General features: G+C 41.9%; 2 long non-coding RNA genes across 2 annotated transcripts in view; both read left to right on the top strand.

The window, feature by feature from the left end:
* Positions 1-23,096, top strand: part of LOC141774982 (uncharacterized) — a 1,018,885-nt gene that overhangs the window by 707,933 nt on the left and 287,856 nt on the right. The window lies entirely within an intron of this gene.
* LOC141774798 (uncharacterized) lies at positions 8,573-22,922 on the top strand. The gene is made up of 3 exons (XR_012595465.1): positions 8,573-8,734; positions 13,631-13,706; positions 21,759-22,922. It is a non-coding gene; the product is annotated as an uncharacterized LOC141774798 (long non-coding RNA).

Below are 23,096 nucleotides of genomic sequence, written 5' to 3'. Positions count from 1 at the left end.
TTAAAGTAAACAGTGAGGCAGAAGCTGAGACACAATGTGAGAGAATTAGAGGAAACAAGAAAGAACAAAACAGTGGTTTGTGAAGAAAAGCGCGAGTTGTTTAGTGAGAAATGGCGAGGCTCTGTGTGGTTTTACAGATGCTTTGCAGTGTTCCTGACATAATGGTGCTGTAAATCCGTCGGCTCGTTCCATAGCACTCTTATCTTCACCAATTGATTGGGCCCACTACGGTTGCATGAAGGAGGCATAATGATGTATGGTGTCATCACAGTGACTGATGTGTTGTCCTTCACAACAAACAATCAACACTAGAAGCCAATATGGGTTGTTCCATGCGTGGTGATGTAAATCCAAAATGGCACTTAATGCTCAACAAGCGCAGTAAAAGTTCCCTTCCGCAAGGCTCCGCCAGCTATTTACAGCTCAGGAGTGAACAGAATTAGACCAGACAACTCTCACATATGACTGCGTGGTACCGTGTAGCCAGGCGGCAACCGCCGGTTCTGAAAAACGAAGCTGATGTGGAAGGGTCTTAAACCTGCATTCTTCCTAATGGCCATCGGGGGGCGACTCCGATCCGATTGTATAGAAGTCTATGAGAAAATTAACCTACTTCTCAATTGATTCATAACCTCAGTAAACATTGTAAACATGAGTTTATGGTCTCAATCGCTAGTTTCAAATCTTCTTCAACACAGCATGACGTTCACTTAGTAAATTGTGGTCCAATTTAGAGTCAAATAGACCATAAAGCAGGGGATGCTTTAGGGCGGGGCTACCTTGTGATTGACAGGTCTCTACCACTGTGTTGTCCCATCTGGTTGTTGTCCGTTGACCTCTTTAACCTCAGAGTCAGTTTAAATATGGTACTGCGTCATCATCCACAGAATAACACAGGATATCAGCAAGCTACAAAGTATTACAAACTGTCTCAAAATAGCATTACTGGCAGCATAACTACAATGGAAATAGGAGGGAGGGTAATGGACATTTTGTAGTACGGAGGGCAGAGCAGGGCGACATAGTGTGGCATGACAAACACCCCATTTCCTCACCGCCATTTCTGCAAAACACTTTTCGGTGTGGTCCGCCCTGAATGCTGACGATGTCAGCTGAACTATTCCTGAACTAGACTGGGGCACCATTTCTACTACTGCCATCCAATGTAATTACAACTTTGGCTGACACCACTGTTAATATGTGAGCAGTTATATGGATACTCAAAGCATTGTCCCAAACAAGCAAATCCAATTTCAGTCTTTCCATTTTACACCGGTTCTCCATTCTCTTAAAGGTCAGCACTGTTAAGATGGGATGACTTCCGATTGGTCAGCGATGTGAATTTGCAAATCAGAGTTCACCCAAAGTGGAACTCTAAGCAAAAGCACTGCCCAAATATACTTCACCTTCACAAGGAAATCTACCAATTGCATCAATTCCATTGGAATGAAATTATTTCTATACACAATTTCATTGTCATAAGTGATGGTGTGACCAGGCCCATCTGATCCAGATTACTGTGGCAATAACGTCCAGCAAAATTCTTCCATCTCCTCTTATCCCATGTGCTCCAAATTCAGCTGGGAGCTAGATATAATCACTCCACCGTGTCCTGGGTCTGCCTGGGTGTCTCCTCGCTGTTTGTTCATCCTACCAGATGCCTGTATTACAACAACTGGTCCCTTTCAGTACAGAAAAGCAGCAAACACCTGAATCAATGGATTTGTCAATCCGTCACTAAAAGGTTGTTTGTTTCCTTGCCGATACACCACATTATCTCAATCTTTCAGTTACTCGGCACAGCATTTTACCTAAAGGGAAAGAAGACTAGGTAAATTAAGACTATACTAATCCCGTCATTAGGCCCAGTTCAGTCAGAGGAAAATTCATGAGTTGAGATGAGATGAGGTGTGAACAACTGCAATGGAAATGTATGCAGGGTTACATATTTATTTTTTTTTCCTGGGGCCCTGGAGCGTTGATTGCCTGTTGCCCTTTTATCCCTTCAAGCTCTGCAACAAAAAATAATATGAAAATGCACTTAGCTGGCAAGCAGTCTAATATTGTTTATTTGGTCTCAGAACCCAAGATACCGGAACTCCTCTGCTTAGAGCAGCTGTTCCCACCTCACCTGGACTGAGCAATCCAGCCATCATTAAATCATCCACAAACAGCAGATCGGCTGCATCCTTGTCATAGTCTACTGACGCACTTGTGCATGTTGATGTAAGATCTAGGCAAAACAGGCTGTAAATACAAATAAAAGAGGTAATCTTAGCACTCAGATACAGTTTTTTGGACTGTTGGGTCGGCTAAGCTTGGCACCGCTGTGCGAAAAGAGAGTTTTCCTGTTAGATAGTTTTCCATTAAGAAACGCTGTAACTAACCCAGCAGTTGGCTCTGGTTCCACAGTGATTTATTGGGTTGTAGTCTCTGTGGGCTCAGTTCCATAAAGGTGCATTAGGGTGCATTGGACCCTCAGATAAATTAATGCACCCTTGCTTTTTCCCATCCCTGCTCACTGTGGGTTGACTGCAGTCCAGGGCATTTGATTTTAGATTGTTTCACAGTGCCTGTATTAGTATTTAGATGGCCCATGTCATTTTCAAGGGTATCCTCTGACAACAACACTCCTTCAAAAAGTAGTGATTCGTCACTATTTAATAACTGTTCATAACTTTATTTTAAAATGACCTACCTTACAATGTTTTTTTATTTCTATTGTATGCACAACAAAGCATTGTGAGGGTCAGTTATGGGGCATTTTTTGCTAAATATAGACCTCATTTATCTTTCAGGTTAGGCTGGCAATAGCCATAATTGTCAAAATACACATTGAACCTCATACAACTAGTACAGTTACTAAGACTAAAGATCCATAAGGGATAATGGTGCATATATCCATGCAAGGCCATTTGATAGAATGTGTTTTGTTTGGTATGTGACTTTCTTTCATTTGGTACACACTGTAAAGCAAGTTATTACTGTTGAATTAGCCTAACACTCTAAAGTGCAGGTTCCACTTGGAAAGCTTTGGCAGTGGGACTGTCGGGTTTTAGATGAACATAGCAGAGTGTCATTAGACCTATTCTATGGGACCTTTATGGTTTCCCAGTAAGTTACATTAATTCTGGAAAGAGTGGTGGATCAGACAAAAACTGTGTTTGTGCTAACACAAACATGATAAACCATCTGTGGGAACATCATCCGAATGGGTCTATTACAGGACTTCAGCCCCGCTATAATGTTCCCTCATGTGTGCATTATGCCTTCCCTGTGACGAGCACAAGTTGAGTTGTCCAGTAATTATCCACTACCCTGAATATACAGCATGACAGTTACCGAGGAATTATCCACTGCCCTGGCAGCTGCTCTCCTCACTCACATCACAATGTGGGAACAGAAAGCCATATAATGGTGTAAAATAAACATAAATTATGATTATATTGCAATTTTGAACTTTGGTCAGATGATCCTCAAAACACAAGGATTCATAACTGGGTTTTACTCTGAGGGATAACACAAGTCCACTGCAGATTTTCTAGTAATCTGGCCAGAATATAGATACAGATACGGATACTGATCGTTTCTTAAATTGGTATATGATTTTTTTTTTTTCAAATAATGGTAATTTTTAGAAAAAAAAAAGACATTTTTATATTACTTTATTTTACATTGCATTTGTTTATAATTTGGCCTTATATTTTATATACTATTTTATGTCTTAGATTCTAATTTGGCTTTAATTTGTGTGATCTTCCTTTTTTTATATACTGCATATTTAATGAGCATTGTTGGAGGGGGAATGAGATCCAACGACTTCACTGTAATGTTGTGCACATGATTATAAAAAACTTGAAACTCATGTAACGTTTCACAACCAAATTTCAAATGAGATTGTAATGATGATGATGAAGTTTAGGTATTTAGGGTAGAATAACGGTGCTACCTGTACCTGGATATAATCTGCCTCTCTCAAAACTCTCCTGCAACGTCTTTTGTCGGACTGAGGGTGGTGCAGGAGACTTGGATGTATGGCCATCTTCTTGTCTTTGTTCCGCCTCTTTGAAACTTTAAGTGTGTGTTGTTTTTTAAATGTTTGAAGAGGTAACTCGTTTTGTTGATACGGGCCAGCTCCGGTCTGTTTTGGCACAAACATTAGGCTATATTTCAAATATTTGGAAGTGATGCAGCCACAATTTGTTAATATATCATATATCATTTATCATTTTATTATCCATATTTTTTTTAGAGGAATCAATACCAAATGAGTAGCTTCTGACTATCAATGTATTAATACCACAGTATTGATCTGCCCATCCCTAAAACTGACATCAAAGAACTAGCGGCGACGAAGGCCGACAGTTGCGTTGCCTCACGTCGCCTTTGTCTTGGCCAAAAATCTGCACTCAAACACACTACAAAGACTACAGCCGACGGCCAAACAGCATGTATGTTCTGCTAGGTGACGATAGTCTGTATTCGTCATTCAAAAAGGGAAACCAGAAAAGCCGTTGTTCTGATACGTACATAAAACAAAGCGGCGTCTGCCGACCATTTTCACACCACTGCCACTCACCTCTTAGCTTCATTCCAGACGGCCATGTTGTTGTGAAAATATATCCATGTATTGGGTTAATCAGATAAGACGAAGATGAAACATGACAAGAGCCTTTTGTGTTTGCCGTCTTGACTTTACTCGTTTGCTTGCTTTCCTCATCTCTCTTCTCGTGCGCTGATTCGCTGAAGCTGAACAGCCAATCAGAGTGACTTCTCCGACCGACGAGCTGATTCAACATTCTGAATCTGCCGAAAAGCCTCCGACTCGGGCAGACTAGAGCCAACAGTGCGGGACCACACCACAAAAACTGGGGCGACAGACGCTCACCGACGGCCCCAAAGTGACCGATTGCCGACCGTCGGCCTGGCGTGTCAGGGCCTTTAGGATCTTGTCCTAGACTGACTGCCCAGATTTACCATCCATCCCTCTCAGACTTTAAATGCTGCCTTAGTGGTTATATAAGCCCAGGTTGTGTTGGGTCTGACTCCACTTGTCAGATGCCATAGGCTAGATTTGTTCCTTTTACAAAGACATAAAACAAAAAAATACTTTTTTGTACATTTTATTTCTACAGGTCACGACTTGCAAAGACAATTATGTCAAAGCACCAAAACTTTTAATTGGGTTAATCAATTCTGGATAGTATTTTTATATTTTAAAATCTAACAAAGGCCATTAACACAAGAGGAGAATGATATATCTGGGTTCATGACATCTGGGGTTGCTAGATCTCAACTGTCCTCACCTCCCTCTTCTATTTTTTTTTTTCTTTTTCCTTTCATGAATAATCTATATGAACTCTGAGTTGAGGCCTGCAGGCACGAGGTCTGGTCATGTCCTTGGAGGGAAAGACAGCTTTGGCAGAAGACCTTAATGCGTTGGCTTTTCTGCTCTGCTGGAAGACAACAGGCGAACAATAGCTCCATCAACGTTTGTACCCTTGACCCTGTTACGAATGGCTGGAGGGGATGAAAGAGTGTCTTGTGTGTGCGCGTATGCAAGAATGTGTCTTACTGTGTTAGATTTGACAGATGTGGGTCTTTGAAAGCTGATACATACTGTATATTTTTAGACTTGTGCTGCCAGAGCAAAATCTTAAACCAATCAAACACATCGACAGTGAATGTCAGGGTTGACATCATTATCAGAGTCCAATGAAATGAGCCTCTTTGTAGAAAACTATTCTGCACAAACATTTAACCATCATACAGGGAGGAATTAATTGCAAAAGAAATTCATCAGACAAGAATGCAATGCAATAACTGCTGCTGTAAGAAAGGTCATTTTAATTATGAGAAAGGCATCGACTGAATGTGGTAGAAGCAGAACTTCAATAAAAGAAGGTGTCCTTTTTAACTGTAAAGCAGTCACCCGTGTCAATAGCTCTGCTCTACTTAAGTATGTACTTAAATACTTATAAGGGCGGCTGTGGCTCAGGAGATAGAGCGGGTTGTCCTTTAATTACAAGGTTGGCGGTTCGATACCCGGCTCCTCCTGTCCTTGAGCGAGACGCTGAACCCCAAGTTGCTTCTGATGGGCAGGCCAGTGTCTTACATGGCAGCTCTGCCACCATCAGTGTATGAATGTGTGTCTGTGAATGAAATATATAAATGCAGTCCATTTACCATTTATTTATGTGTATAGTATATATTTGTGTGCACCTTAAATAATGAATTAATAATAATAAATTGGACTTATATAGCGCCTTTCAGAAACCCAAGGACGATTTACAAAGGGGGCACACAAAATCATACTAATAAATAACACAGAGGAGAAACTATAGCTAAGTAATTAAATGAGTGATGTGTAGGAAGAGTCAGCTGAGATCATAGGCCTTGATGAACAGGTGGTGTTTGAGGTGTTTTTTTGAAAATGTCCAGGGATGAAGCATTTCTTATTTCAGGAGGGAGAGAGTTCCAGAGGGCGGGGGGACCCGCCACGCTGAAGGCTCTGTCGCCGAATGTTCTCAGCCGGGTGTGGGGGGTGGAGAGCAGACCAGTGTCGGAGGATGGTAGTTTCCGGGTTGGAGTGTAGCGGTGGAGAAGGTCGGTTAGGTACTGAGGGGTATGGAGGGATTTGTATGTGAGAAGGAGGAGTTTATATTTGATGCGGGACTTGATTGGAAGCCACTGAAGGTGGATGAGTGTTGGGGTGATGTGCTGCCAGGGCCTAGTGCAGGTGAGAACCCTGACAGCTGAGTTCTGGACATACTGGAGCCTGTCCAGGGCTTTGCTGGGTACCCCGGACAGGACTCCATTACAGTAATCCAGACGGGAGGTGATGAAGGCGTGAATGAGGGACCAGTGTGTAACAATTAGGCAGATCTTTTGGTAGAAATGTAATATGATATTAATAAGTATGTTTCCTTTAATCACCTGGAAATAAGAATGGTCATGTTTTTGTTACCTTAGAATGAGCCGTATGTATCTACAAAGCTGGGAGTTGGCCGTGTAGCACCGCCATGTTTCTACAGTAGCCCAGAATGGACAAACCAAACTTTAAATAGGGCCATTTGCATTTTTGCGTCAGCCACCGGAGCTCTCCGTGTTTGGAGACGTTTCAGTTGGTTGCAATCTGCAAGCTCACTGCTAGATGCTGCCAAATCCTAGTGCGCAGCACGCAGCGCAACTATCATTGCTTGTTTCATATCGATGCAGTTGTCATTTTCACACCCAGCACCCACATTGTGTAAGGAGCAAATGTACTTGCGCCTATCTGTGCGCCCATGGGCGTATTGGTCTTAAACTGAGCAGTGGTCAGCTGCATGGTTGACACATCTCTATCTTCAGGCAGCAGAAAACGATTGTGCCATTGACCAACAAAAACCTGGTCTAAAGTCTGGCACAGTATTGTCCTGCTATTTAAAGGGTGCGTTATACAGACAGTAAGATGCGTCTACATAGACAGGTTCACAGCACACGTACACTCTGCTTGTTACACACACAGTTAAGTACAGAACATTTTTATTTACATAAAGGAAAACACATCATAAAATTGACTTTCCATTATATATCCTCTGAACATCTGCACATCATTTCTGACAATTCATCCTTGTTGTTGAGATATTTTAGTCTGGACCAACCACAAAAGCAATTGGATGCCTTTGTGTGTTGGATTTTCACATTTCTGAGCTGCGTTACTCTTAGTGGTAGTAAAAAAAATAAAAAAATACTGTTGCAGACAGAAATACATGCAGGTTAACCCCCCTCCTATGGATCTGACAGAGAGACACTGAATCAATGGGCTTGACAGCAACGCCTGCACAACACCAATTTTAATCAAGAACATTGTGCCATCAGATCCTTTAAAAGATGTCATCACTACAGGCAGTATAAATTCTACACAGGCTTTAAATTCAATTTCAGGGAAATGCGTATAAAGTGGTGCTCAAGACGTGTGTGGGTACTAACAGATACGATATATCAAAGTGTTATTGTGAAAAAACCCTGTTTTTCTTAACTTTCAAAGACTTGAGGGAAAATGTAAGGAGAAAATGTGGGTTCAAGGGGTTAATCAAAGATCAATATCTGCCTCATCAGTCTAACCCTTTAATGTACAGCCTGTGTTCTCTGCTCTATCTGATTATCTCCCTCTGCCCGTTCCTTATTATGGTCCACATGGCAGACATTGTTAGTGAACACGCTCTGGAGGCTGTTTCTCTAATTACAACACTCAACCCAACCAGCCCTCAACTATTACTGCAGAAGCACAAACAAACACACACACACACACACACACACACACACACACACACACACACACACACACCAGCGCCGCCAACTGTCGCCCCACCATCCACCGGCCGTCTTTCAGCTAACACAGCCACTTGTAAGCAGCTCTCAGCCAATTCCCCACATGCTGCTTTACAGAATCTCTTGTGGAAAATCACAAATCATGCTCTCTCACAGACAAGCTACTGATACAAATCCACACACCCACCCACACTTGGACATAATGCATCGTCGACACCCACCACATACAAACATACACAAGACCAATCATGTTCCAAGTCACAGTCGCCCCTCTCGTTGTTGTCGCTGACAGCGGTGGTGGCGGCGGCAGCTCACTTTACCACGAGCCGTGGGCTCAGCAGGTCGAACGCCTTGTTGAGGGCCATAGGACAGCTCTCTGGAAGAAGGAAAGACCCCGTGAACAGACTAACAATCAGGCAGAGTGAGTAAATGTGTGTGTTCAAATATATATGTAATGTCTTTAAAGATAAATGTTCTTTGTTGTTTTCTTATGCATGTGACATTGTTAAGTCACTGAAATGTGAATTAGGTGGCAGCGTTGAGTAATAATAGTGCTACTCCGCCAAGTGCATCATGGTCTTTCTTCCTGTTTACGCGGCAACGCAAACAACCTGGAGGTTTACCGAGTGGACGGTGCTGTTACCCATCATGTAAAGTAGTAAAAAGCAGTAACTTAATACAGACATCTTGTTAAATATTACCGTACAAATATGTAAAGTAAGTTACCTGACAATATTTGAACGGGTTCGTTTTGTTTTAGGCACTACTGGTTTTGATGTTGTGGAATTTTGGGCACCAGTCGCCGAATAAAACAGCTCTGTGCTTAGGTCATGTGATGACCAATGAACCAACTCCATGACAGTTGCAAACTTGAGTTCAGATTATGTTTTCAAACATTTTCTTTTTCTCAATCATGAATTAATTCCAATTACTGCTACTTTGATATTTGCCATTCTTGAGCACTTACCATTAATGTGACTGCAGACGTTTCAAATTAAATCCTAACGAGTATGAGAGGGACGATGCCCTTTGAGCCGCTGTATGGTTTTTAATGTGAGAAAGCTTCACAGGAAGTGTTAAGGTAATGACAGTAACTTAGCAGCGATTAAAAATAAATAAAAAAAAAAACAGGAAAGTAGAAGCTCATGCAAAACAGTATTGTTAGAGTAGAGACAGTGAGAGCAGCAGAATGGTGAGTATGACATGACTGGACAGGCTCCAGGATGTGCAGAACTCTGCAAGCTGCTAGGGTTCTCACCCGCACCGAGCCCTGGCAGCACATCACCCCCACCCTCATCCACCTTCACTGCTCCCGGGTCAAGTCCTGCATCTCATACTAAATCCTCCTCCTCACTTAGTAATCACTCCATGCCCTCCCTCGCCCTCCCAGTACTTCATCAAACCTCCTCCACCCCTATACCCCGTCCCAGAATCTCCGGTCCTCGGACACGGGTCTGCTCACCACTCCCCACACCAACCTGCGGACACTGCAGCAGAAATCCTTAATGCTGCATCGATGGATATCTTCAAAAAAACTCCTGGAAACCCACCTGTTCACCACGACCTGTTGACTCAGTACTCTGTCATCTCTGCAGTTGAGCTAAATAAAGGCAGCTGAGGCCCAGCCATTTTTAAAAAATTTACAAAGTAAAAAGAGTAAAAACGTATTAGTGGTGTGCATTTTGATAACGACATGTATCTTAATATAAAGTTTTATAGATGTAACCACGCTGCTGGGACTCTTCCAAATGAGTGACTACTTATGCATTCATCCACTGTGGAGTCATTTTTCAGTTAATCATCACTCGCTACTCAGACTGATTCACTAACTAAGACCACAGCAATAACGATATGGGTTTAGAATAGTTTATGACATATTGAAGATGGAGGAGAGCCATGATGATGTAGGAGGGAGGAGGATGAGGGATGGAGGGATGAGGAGATGAAGGATGAGGGATGAGGGGAGGAATCAGGGTTGTGGATGGAAGGAGGATGGAAGGATGGAGGAGAACGATGATGGACCAGTGTCAGCTGGAGGCGGGAAGACGGGAGGTAACCAGGGGGAGTCGAGACTCTGCGTGGGAGGAGCCGTATGTTCATGTATTCTGATTTTGATAGAGCCCCCAGTGGTTCCTGTATTCGAGAGCGAGAAACTAATTGGGGGTCTGTGGGAAGGGGGGATGTGAACACTGAATCAAAGGGGAGGTGAACAGATCACAATACTTTTGTGCGGAAATGGGATGTGATTGAGGCGTGGTCTTTGTCTCTCAGTATTTTTTGGATACTGGCCGACTTGTGTCTGTAGCATTGTGTATGGAAGAGACTGTCCTCAATAGCTGTTACAAATGTCAATGTTCTCTGTTTATAGGAGTCTTGTACACTGGATGAAGCATTGCAAGAGTCAAACTTGCAATATAGTCTTTCAGAGAATGCAATATATAAAAATGGAGGCAATTGGGATGGAAAACAATACATTAGGGAGGAATGTGTTTGTTCAAAGTGGGAAAAGGATAATGAATAGCGGACACACATTTCACTTTCTTGAGTAATTTCTCAAACAAACTATATAAAACGTTTCCTTTTGTACGGCCGCATAACTTTAAGGAAAACATTTACTCCATAATACATACATAGAACATGAATCACATCTCATTTAAGACCTCCTCTTATAGGTTCTCCCTCTCTCGCTATACAGCTAAACAGTTGCATTATCTAAAAGGGACATAAACATGAATCACAGCAGGGCCGTGGCTGTCCATAGAAATGAATTGTGGTTGGGTTGGGTGGGGTGCGTAAGCGGCGCAGAGTGATTTGAACTCATAATCGTAATGCACGTTGCCTTGAAGGAGACTTCATGAATATGCTCAGAGAGTCAGAGAGTGGCTGGCTGGCACCGGGTCACATCTGATTTGCATATTGTTTATCGCCACTAGCTTAATTTGAAGCAGAGGTTTGAGTCTGCGATAACGCCGGGCTCTTATCTACAAAGTTGACTAAGTGGCTGCAGGAGTAAACTTCTCAAAGTGATATGCTCCAGTAGGCTGACAAGGAGCAGAGGCCCTGTTGCATTCAGCACAGAGCTTTGTGTGGGAAAAGAACTGCTGAGGGTGTGTACAGAGGTACAGCATTTTGAAGGAGATGTAAACATGTTCTTAACGAATTGCAAGCTGTAAGACTGGTGATAGCTAGCAATAAGACATCCATTGAAACAAACACAACCTTACCAAAAATAAGTTTATTCAAGTGTGCTATTAATATACTACTTTTAAACTTGAAATAAGAGAGAATGCTTTCAGTTTACTCTCTAGTCTAGATCATTTTTTTTAATCTCATCACAAAACATCAAGTCAAATAGCAAAAGGAGCAAGTCTCTTAATGTAATGCATGAATCATTGGCTAAGTACTATAAGTTAAAGAAAACTTACAAGTGTACTTGCAGTAAAAATATTGAACTATTAGTTTACAGAGAGTATACTTTAAAGTGTACTTTCATTAACTAATAAATGGGCTACACGTATATAACTAGTAAACTAACAGTATACTTTGAAGTTCATTTGTAGTATAGCTCACTTCATAGTATAGTTGTAGTAGAAAATACAACTTAGATGTAAACTAGTCGTGTAATCAAAGTTTACTTTTCTTACAATTAAAGTATACTTACAAGTATACTTTTATAAACAACAAAAATGGGCCAATTTAGTCCCAAGAAGTATTGAAGTAGTACACTTACTACTAGTACATTGATATTAGTATAATTCCTAAATAAGGTATACTTGGGAAATATACTTGAACTTTACTTAAGTTTATAAAATAAACTGGAAGTGTACTACTTTTTCGTAAGGGGCCACCGCTAGGGAGGTGAGAGGTTTACCCAGTGCACGGACGAAGTCAACACCATGTCGAACATGATACAAGCAATGAACAAAGAGCTGGAATCGTTGCATAAAAATAAACTTATTGAAGGACGCTCACACCAGAATGACTTCATAATCAGGTGACAGTCCTACACAGCCTTCGTTGCTGCACTCCCAAAGGAGGCCTTCCAGCTTAGAAAGGAGCCTCTTCTTGATAGAGCAAACTGGAGCCTGCAACCGAAGCCTAAACCAAGAGATCCACCGCAGAAAATAGCCAGATTACATTATTATAACCACTGTGATTAAATCCAGAGAACAACGCAGACAGATCAACGCAAGGGGATTTTTGCTTTCTATCCGGACTACACCGCTAGTTTTGCCCGAGCACGGGCGGCATTCATCAAACAACAGCTCCGTTGCCTTCGTATAACCTACAACGGCATTGATAAGGACTTTCCAACCCAATCTCATGGGAAGACGTATGACTAGCACGGCATTTTAAGGACATTCCGCGTGTCATGATAATGCATTTTAGGCTCTTAACATCTCATTTGAAACGGCTCTTTACGTGTCTTTTCACGCCATATTGTGAAATGGTCGCGGTTATGTTTAGGCAACAAAACTACAGTAAAGGCCGCAGTTAGGTTTAGGCAATAAAACCACTTAGTTAGATTTAGGAAAAAACATCATGGCTGGGCTTAAAATAAGTATGTCAACTAAGTAAAATACACACGTAAACAACGTACGAAAGTGGAAAAAACACTTCACTAAAATAACTCAACAACACTTTAGGACACGAACACCTGTCTATCGGTTGAAAGTTCTGTGTGGGACATATCCATCTCCCCTCCCTCCCACCGTACTCGATCACTCTTTATTCTATGTCACTAGCTCTGCTAGCCCCTCTAAAATAAAGCTTACTGTTGTATATATTTTGTTCCTTTTATCTGGCCTTATACCTTATACTGTGTTACTTTTTTATGCTTTTCTCAGGGTGACTGATTGAATTTATTTTATGTCAATAGCCTGGGTTGTGAAGGAAGACTGGCTTGTATTACTATCAGACCTACCTCCAGCCTGTTTGACAGATGAGGAGGTTTGTCCTGGGTCACAAGCTGTTCTTTTCTCTACGTGGTCGTGTTGTCTTATCTGTCTATAACTTTGTTTCAGAACTCGACAGGTTTCTTTCCAAACTATAACCTGGCCTATCTGTTCCTGAGGCTTACCAGGCAATTACCAGGGGTTTACATCTTGTGGTGAACCCTCAGAGATTATGTGGGTGTTTGTGTCCTCCCTAAAGCGCAACAGTTTAGATGGAAGTAGTGGATTTTGCCATATTGTTGGTAAAAACAGTGTGGAGTTTGGACCATACATAGCATACAGATGGACAGCAGAGGATTGAGTTATGCTGCAGGAGCGGTTTGAGAAGTTTTTGTTGACATTTTGATATTCTTTTTCTGCAGTGAAAACTTGGCCATCTGAGTACAGCGGGACTGACATGAATTCAAGTGGACCACAGCCACCTATTCTATGAAGAAGGTAACCAAAACAACTTTTGGGTGGAGTATCAAACTATGTAAGTTTTAGGGTTTGCTTGATTGACATGAGTGTCGGCCTATGGGTAGTAAATGGACTACATGTTATCAATCAATCAATACTTTATTGCCATGTCAACCTACAGTTGATTGGAATTTGTCTCGGTGCAGTGCTCAATAAAAACAGACAAAAATACACACATATAAAAAAACATAGAAGACAACCACATACATTTATACAATCATCCAAATCAGGATTATGTAATCAGATTAAAAAAAATAAGTAACTATAATTATTCCAGATTACATTTGAACAAATGTGCAATCAGATTAGTTACATTGTCAAAGATTACTTGACATTTTTGATTACGTCTTTAAAATATGGCAGTTTTAGAGCTGGAGTGAAGCTACAGATATCATGAAACTAGAACCTAAACTGGAACCTAACGAATCCATTGGTACCAACCATGTCATGCTAGCTTGTCGGGATGGAGGTTAAATAACGCTCCAAATTTGGACTTAATGTTGGCAAGGAAAAATTGGCATAGTCATTTTCAAAGGGGTCTCTTGACCTCTGATCTTAAGATATGTGAATGAAAATGGATTCTATGGATACCCACGAGTCTCCCCTTTACAGACACTTTATGATAATCACATGCAGTCTTTTGAATGCAGTATAAATGAGTTATTTTCACCGATTGAATATTTCTGCATACTGGGGTCCCTAAACAGTCTTGAATTACATAAATTGGATATGACTGTAAAGCTGAGACTCTTGTGGATCCAATTAGTCCAACTGTATTCATGTGTGATTATGTTAGTCCCCATTGGAGCCATTTCATTGTAGTGAGACCATTTTTTGAAACTTGACCTCACTGTATAAAATGACCTGTGGTGACCTCTAGAATAATCACAGCCTCATGAAACCTTATAGCCACAAACTAGAGACCTAGAGCATTCAGAGGATGGATGGCTTTCCTAGATAGACAAACAATAGGGAGGTTTAAGAGCAGTTACACAACAGTAGTGTTCACCATCCAATCACTGAAAAATGCAATTCTAACAGAAATCTCCAAATGTCAAAAAAAAAATTGGAAACCAAATCACAGCATTGCTTTTTCTATGGTGTTCCTCAAGGTCTTGGTGTCTTAATGTGGTATTTTGGAGGAATTATTGATCATTTTTATCAATTCTTGATTGATAAAAAAGGTCAAATTTAGCATCAAATCTGTGTAACAAATGGTATCAACCCAGAAATTGCTACAACAACTTATAAGACATAACATAGCATGGGAATGGCCATCATATACTTCAATTACCATGTTCTACGCCCTGATACACTTTCACAATTAATTTTAGATAATTAATTAATTGATGTTTATTTCAAATTAATGACTAGAACAACTTGACACGCAGCGCTGAGCTGCACCTCAAATTAATCTTCAGGTTCCCAGCTTTCAGATGATGTACACCACCTCTATGTGAGATCTACTGTTAACCTGCTATCTCCCCCTAAAGACCCCCTGTACCCCCCTAAAAAAAGACAAAAACGGGTCTATTGTGGCTCTCAGAGGGTTAACCAACTGCTACGTACAATCTTTTTTTTTAGATGGCTGGTGATGCCGATGATATATACCATCCTCCCACAAAGGGTAATGCACTCTGCAATGTTAGCACTCATTTTACGACATTTTGTGGCCCGTGTTGGTTAAATAGTGTGTGAAATTGTGGAAGATGTGGGTTTATTTCTTCTATAAACAGCATTGTTCCCAGATTGAATCCAACTCATACCTGTTTCATTTTGTTCCGTCTTTCCTCTTAACCGTGTTCACTGTGGCTGTAGTTTTCTGACAGTATGCTCTGTGACAAAAGGGTTTCACTCTGAGCCTCTGCGCACGATCAACCAAGCCTTTCTTCCCCCCCTCTCTCCTTCACAGGCACTCCCTCTCTATTTCCCCCTCCCTCGCTTTGTCAGTCCCTCTGCTCTCTATCTCTTTCTTCTATCATCTCCCTTCTCCGTCCCACCCACCTTCCTCATCTCTCTTTCCCTTCATCTTTCTTAGTCTCTCTCCCTCTCTCCATCCCTTTCTTTCTGTTCCCTCCTCCATATTCCTCCCTCGCTCCCTCTCCTTTTTATCATGCATCAACTGCTGCGTCTGATGAGCACATCAGTCAAGGCCTGGCTAATGAAGTCCCTCTCCTTCGCCATTAGAGCGAAATAACTAATCTCTCTCTCTCTCTCTCCTTCACTCTCTCTCTTTCTCTCTCATCTAACCAAACCACTTTCTCTCCTCTCTCCCCACTCACCTCCCCTCTAATCCATCTCTCCCACTCCTTCCTTCTCTTTTTCTATCTCCTCCCCAGTGTCACTGTCTCTCTCCAACACTGAGACACAAATAAGAGGAAGGGTGGCTGAGGTTAAGGCTGTGGGTTTACCTGGTCATATAAACAGAGAGAAAAGGGAGCTGAAAGAAAGAAAAAAGAATAGCCATGGTTCATGACATTTAGAAACAGACAAACAAAAATGATTCTCAATTTTGTAATCGGGTAAATAGAACGGTGGTGAAACCATGACCTCAAGATCGTGAAGAATACGAGGCTTACAGAGGACACCAATTGTATAAATATAAAATATTTGGTGTTTTTTATTTATTGGATATATGTATGTAACATACTGTCATTCTTCTACAATGAATACATACGTGTAAATACAGGGTACATGTGCTTGGCATTTCTCAGTAATAGCACGCCTCTCCACATCATTCCATGTACTTTTGGTCTGGAACGGCTTCCGTTGTTTGGGCTCGGCCTCTTAGTTCAATCAAACCTTTTGAACCATAGATGGAGTTTTGAGGAAAACTTTCATCAATCAGGTTCAAAAGATTTTAAGAATTCTTAATCCTGAAACATGCATTAACATGTTAGAAAATAGTGTTCTTCCAACTTTGTGTCAATAGTTTGTCTTTGTCTGTTTCCTGTTTCCTGTTTCAAACAAGCCCGTTCTCATTCCCAGGGCGTCAAATACCGAAGCTTTGTCACGGCAGTTGGCGCTCGACACCGCCACACAAGGCACCTATGAGCGGCGTTATGAGACGCACCAGGTTTTCCATTAACTACAATGTAAACCCATCTACATCATTAAACACTCAGGGAAAGTGCTGAGGTAGTTTAAAGAGTGAAAGACAGACTGGGCGTGTGGGAGGGGAGGTGGATGGGTCCAACAAACACAGGGCTTTCATCCAGGAGACCGCTGTTTTGGTCCTGTGCGTCAAGTTTCACTTTTCACTTAACAATCAGCTGTTTGTTTGTGTCCCGTGTTCGCAATGTTCAGTGTCTTTTTCACTTTACGAACATAGTCATTTTAAGCCCAACCATGTTGTTTTTTTCCCTAAACCTAACTAAGGTGTTTTTGTTTAGTTCACAACATTAAGCATGTGTTAACTGCGACTGAAAAGAGGGGTCTGGCAAAGCATCAGTATATGAAGCTTGGTCAGTGCCCCTCGGCCCTGATACTGAAGCACCAGGCTTTCAACTAACTCCAATGTAAACCCATACTTGTCATTATTAGACGGTCAGAGCAACTTACGAGAAAGTCTGCGCAGGGCGGAAGGGAGAGCAGGTTGGATGGGTCAAACAAACACAGGACTTTCACCCAGGAGACCGCCGTTTCTGTCCCGTGTGAAACCAAGTCAACATTGATTTATTTTACCTCACTTTTGTTACGTAACTACAATATTTCAGTAACGCCAGATACATAACAAACATAGTTATTTTCCTAAGCCTACACAAGTACTTTTGTTGCGTAACTAAATCTAAAAATTAAACCTACGTTGGAAGTTTATTTTGTAAAGAGACCGTATGCATGTAATGAGTTAAAACTGTACGTTTCCTGTGAACACAGAATTTTATTTTGAAAAGACACTATGCATGTAATGAGCAGAAACTGACACACCATCCCTGACACGCCCAAAAATAACGCTAGAGGGCTACCTAGAGCGTCATAGTTTGAAGCGTAGGGCCACTGACCAAGCGTCTGTATTTGACGAGGTGGGAGTGAGATTGTGTCGTGTCAACATGTCAATGTCCCCATGCACGAAGACAGCTCTATTGGTTCCTCAGTTGGGTGTGGAAGAACTTGACTGACCTGCACAAAGTCCAGACCTCAACCCCGCCCAACACATTTGAGATGAACTGGAACACCGACTGTGAGCCAGACCTCATCACCCGACATCAGCGTCTGCATTGAGATGTTTGGAATTCAACTGTTTGGATACTTTTGACCACAAAGTGTATCGGACAGAAAAAAGAAATTGAATTTATGCCTCATTGGAAAACACTACCACATCATGCTGGAATTAATATGACAACAGATGTAGTGAGGTGAAAACAAGCGATTTAAGGAAGGTATATGTACTCTGATAAGTACAGAATTCAGCCAACCCTGCAGCCCTGTCACTGACAGGGAGGTGGACATGAGCTGAGGCTTTTCCCACCAACTACTTGTTCAGCAGATAAAATCCCTCGCCTGCACGGCCGCCCCATGGTATTAACTCAACCTTGCGTGAAGACTGCCTTGATCCGCTCTCCCAACATACCAGCCAGTTCCCTCCCTGATCCTTGCTGACATTTTTACCACAACCCCACCCGTAATTCGCATTTATGCAAAGCGTGCCCACCGAGTTAACGCCAGGATCACTTAGCTGAGTGCTACGGTTATGCTAATGTACCATCTGAAACCTGGCGGCTTAATTTCATTTTTTAGCTCCCCCATCCCCAAGAATGACACCGCTCACACAACAGGTACTGTAGACTCGTCCACTTAATGAAACTATTTAAAATCCAATAAAGACTTCTCATCAAGCCTCTGTCCCCGTATAGCAGCATTAGCAGGCTGCGTCACATCTACATCAATACTTTAGTCTTGACTTTAATTTAGGTAAATGACAAGTTGGCTTTGTAGGTGTTTGAACAACGCATAACCATCGACGTCAGAGGAGGGCTCACGACTACAAAATGCATTCACACTCAATACGTTCAATATGTGGTGCTCTGATGATGCAAGCTGTCTGTTTTACAGATGTCTCGATCACCTTTTGACTCCATTGTCATCCAAAAACACAGCCGTAGTATTGCACTGAGTGACCGCTCCCTTAATTACACTGTGTGGTATATCCCTCAGCAGTGCAAACACTGCTATAGAGATCAGAAACACGGTTGCACAGTTGTTTCTAGGTTATACTGCAGTGATCAGGTTTGCTGTGATTAATGCATGTGTCACCTAACTGTAACAATGTCGGACTTTTAATGTGTTTCTTTAGTAGTTTTGAGGAATACACTCTATAATTGTTTGTTCCACAGGCAATATTTAGTTGGATCAGTTTATAGTTAACTTTGGTCTCTTCAGGATGAATTTTTAGATACAATTTTCTTTTCTTGGTGAAAATAAAATAAAACATTAAAAAGTTAGTGGTAGCAGGCAAATTTCAGACAGCAACATTCTCTTGAATTGCTCTTATATTTTATGTTAATTTTATGTTAACAGAAAAAATGGCGGGGTGGGCGTGAAAATATTTCTTCCTCCAAAGCGGGGGAATGACAGAAAAAGTTTGAGAACCATTGATCTACAGAGACCCATCCCTCTGCCTGGAATTTCTCTTTTCTTCTTAATTTGCTGTGTTTGGGACTCTTCTGGGAGCCTGTAAACAGCCTTTGGGCCCCACGTCAGGTCATCAAATACCGCCTCTTTGTCACGCCCCTCGATGTCTGATACCGAGGCACAAGTCTCCCTTTAGCTCTGTATTTGGCTGATGAGAACGGGTTTGTTACATCGCTGTGAGTTCTGCTGTTCCCCTGTCTCTCCTCTGCTGTGTGCTGCTATCAGTGTGCATGTGTCAGTTTGAACGAGGCACACACACCAGGCAGAGAGAACAGCCTGCCCTTCACCTGCATTCATTCAAAATCCAGCAAAGTGGTTGTGCAGAGATGTGAGGAGTTAGTTGTGTGCTTTAGAATGGAACCATCGTACTAATCAGAAAATATTTCTGTGATTCATTGCTTTGTTCCCACTAACGCCACTCCCTCTCTTCATTCACTCTCAGTGGCCAACTTCAAATGCCGTGTGTTTACAAACAGGAACCGACAACGGTTACATTTTATACCTTTAAGAGAAGAGCAAAAATAAGAAAACATTGGTGAATACCAGGAATCAATGGGTACCAACAAAATAAGAACAAATACGAACAAAATTAAGAGGAAATTTGTTCTTATATTGTGTCCTGCATGAGGCCCAATGTCGCAACATTGCTTTAAAGCTCTTTATACACGATCAAGCCATTGTTTTCCTCTGGTCAACCAAGAGGCCAAACTACCTTGTGGGAATTGAACACCACTCGGATCCTATAATTTGCCACAGCGCTTGAAGTTCATCCTGTTTGTGATCATAGCATAACCAAAGAGGTGTCTCAACCTGAAAAGTACTCACGGCTGATAATTAGTATAATATATATAATATGTATAGTTACATCTGTTTCCTTTAAACTGAAATACATATTTTATTTTATTTTCTATTTTTTTTATGACACTTTCCTTCTGTCTGGCACATGAGACCTGAGGGTCTCAATATGCCTCAAAAGAAATGCTTGCCAGATCATTGAACAGCATCTGAAGGCCTCCTCACCCACCTCACCTTTCCGACATCAGAATGCAGAAGCTGCATCCGACAATTTTTGTAACCGTCCAAGCGGACAATCCGACAAGCACAAACATTTTACAAAGTGATTGACCAGGTGTATGGATATGGCGGGGCGGAGTCTGGGTTTCAACTTCCCTCTTCAGCTCTCTTCATTCTATTCTACACACGAGGACCTCAGTCACTTTGTGTGTATAAACAAGTGCAACGCCATGAATGTCTTTGAGAAGAGACTGTCTGAACAACACATCCCAACCCGTCACATACCACTTCATCACTTAATTTTTGGCATCAAAACCATTATAACTAAGGAAATAACTACATGGTTGGGTTTAAAACTACTATGTTTGTACATTGAAAATTACACTGAACGTAGTGAATATGGGACACGAACAGCGGCCTCCTCGATGAAACCTTGTGTCTAATGGGCCTATCCACCTCCCCTCCCTCCCGCTCTTTCCGCTTAAACTACGTCACCACACTCGCATTTACTGTAGCCTCGGATGGGTTTACATTATAGTTAATGGATTACCTGCTGCGTTTCATAAAAACGCTCAAGGGAGCCCTGTGCGGCGGTACCGAACCCCGACATAAAAGCCTCGGGAACTCGCCCTGGGAATGAGAACAGGCTGGTCTGAATGAGACTGTCCATTTGAATACTTATTGTGTCTCTCTCCTTTTATATGACCTCTTTCCATTACACAGGTGCAAATAACACATTTTGCCTTTAGTTCGTTTCAATCGTACTTCAGCCATATCCACTCTTCTGTACGAAGCAAACAGACCAACCACCTTTGGTGCTACTTTCTCTCCGCTGTCTCTATGGCAACTTTCCCATGATTCGGACTGCCACTCATATGTCAGGATAATTTCTTGGTTAACATTTGTACACAACCCTTTGATCTGCTGTGGCTAACTCTCCATGTTAACATCAATAAGGCAGAATATCTCCTCCTCCCTCTTTGACTGAGAAACTGTAGAGAAAAAAAAAAACGGCAGTCTCAATAGTAGGAATAAGTACTGCTTGGCGTCATGCTTTTGTTTACATCTGCATGTTTCCATAATTCTGCAAGTTTACACAGATGGTGAAAACCAGCAGTGAGAGGATCAATTATGATACCATGCTGGAGTAACCAGTTTAATATGGACGCCATTGTGAACAGGTTTTGCATTATTGCAGTTTACACGTGTTGACCCAAAACCAGGTTACTTAAGAATGTAATCCTCTGTACATGTAAACACAGCCACTTGCCTACAGCTGAGGGCATTAGCGCTCAGCAAACATGTTTAACAAAAGCTCCAAATATTTCAACTCTCAACAGGATGAACGGGATACGCATTTCAAAAGGGTTTTGTTGTGTGTTGCAGCCGCAGACACGACCAGAGCATCTGTCAAACACTGCTGGCTGGAAACAAAAAAGAGCTTCCTGGTGGACTCAAGTCCTTTTCCTCAAGTAAACAACATCTGCAGGCAGCGGTACCTTCTGTGGCCCTGGCCAGCTGGGGGCCTGGCTAGGTGAGGCGGAGAGGACCGGGGCCCTGTTGATGTCACCCGGTGACAGAGAGCTCCTTCCTCACCAGCTGTGGAGCTAAAGCTGCCTCTCTGACTGCAGAAGGGGCTGGATTTATTTTCTCTCTCTGTAAAAAAATAAGGGTCCTTTGATTCTATAGCATGCTCAGGTATAACAGGATGATGCATGATATAGGATTTAGGTGTTGTATGAGTGTTTGGATCATACTATGCATACTGATGGACAAGCAGACATTATGCTATATTATTATATGCATGTTTTGTAGGGGTGTAACGATTCATCCACTACATCGATGTATCAATTTATATTCTTACAATCCAACTACATCGATATAGGTACTCGGCAAGTTGTCCTTCGCGGGAGACGTTTATCGATATAAAATCGATTTGAAACACAAAAATCGATTGTATCGATACTAAGGATTTGCACCTTGTATTTAGGACGACGTTATAGAACATTATATGAAAGTGTTTTTTAGCACTTTTATTAGTAAAGAAAGGTTAAACGTTACTCCGGTTCACTCTCCAGACATGCGCCAGCTTGCCAGCTACGCCCTCTGCAGCGCGAGCACACATCCATGGAGTGCATGCAGACGAACGGCGCACTTGACTCCTTGCTCTCTCACCCGGTAGCGGCGTGGAGGGAGATGAGCGTCGTTCTGCATGAGCTGCTGGCGCTGCGGTGCCGAGGAGCCAGTTGGAAGAGTTTCAGGCGCTATCAGTCCACTTGACGAGGGCGGCTTCACCCACCGGTGCTTCCCCCGTGCGCTGTTGTTTTTTCATTCAGAGAAAATGTCTTTTCTTTCCCCGTCATGATATCTATGTGCACGCAGCATCAGCCTCACGTATCGAGCCGGAAAGCAGACGGTCCACGAGGCGAAGTATGAAGGGAGCAAAGTAACAAAACATAAATTCAACTAACCTTAGTCTAACATAGTTTTAAAAAAAATGTCCGTATGTTTTCATGTATGAAAAGACCCCAAATAAACATTGTAAGCGGACTACTTGATTACTATAAGCAAATTATTTAAACAGCGTTTGTATAGGTATAATTCTGTCCCAAGCTTTTTGATCACTATAAGCGGTTGATCACTGTGTTATTGCTCTACCGTATATATATATATATATATCCTTTAAGGCAAGGTTACAGGGATGAGATATATTTGTTTGGTAAC

This window comes from Sebastes fasciatus, chromosome 10 (assembly GCF_043250625.1).
Source record: "Sebastes fasciatus isolate fSebFas1 chromosome 10, fSebFas1.pri, whole genome shotgun sequence".
NCBI classification, from domain to species: Eukaryota; Metazoa; Chordata; class Actinopteri; order Perciformes; family Sebastidae; genus Sebastes; species Sebastes fasciatus.
This window is presented reverse-complemented; position numbering and strand designations above follow the sequence as displayed.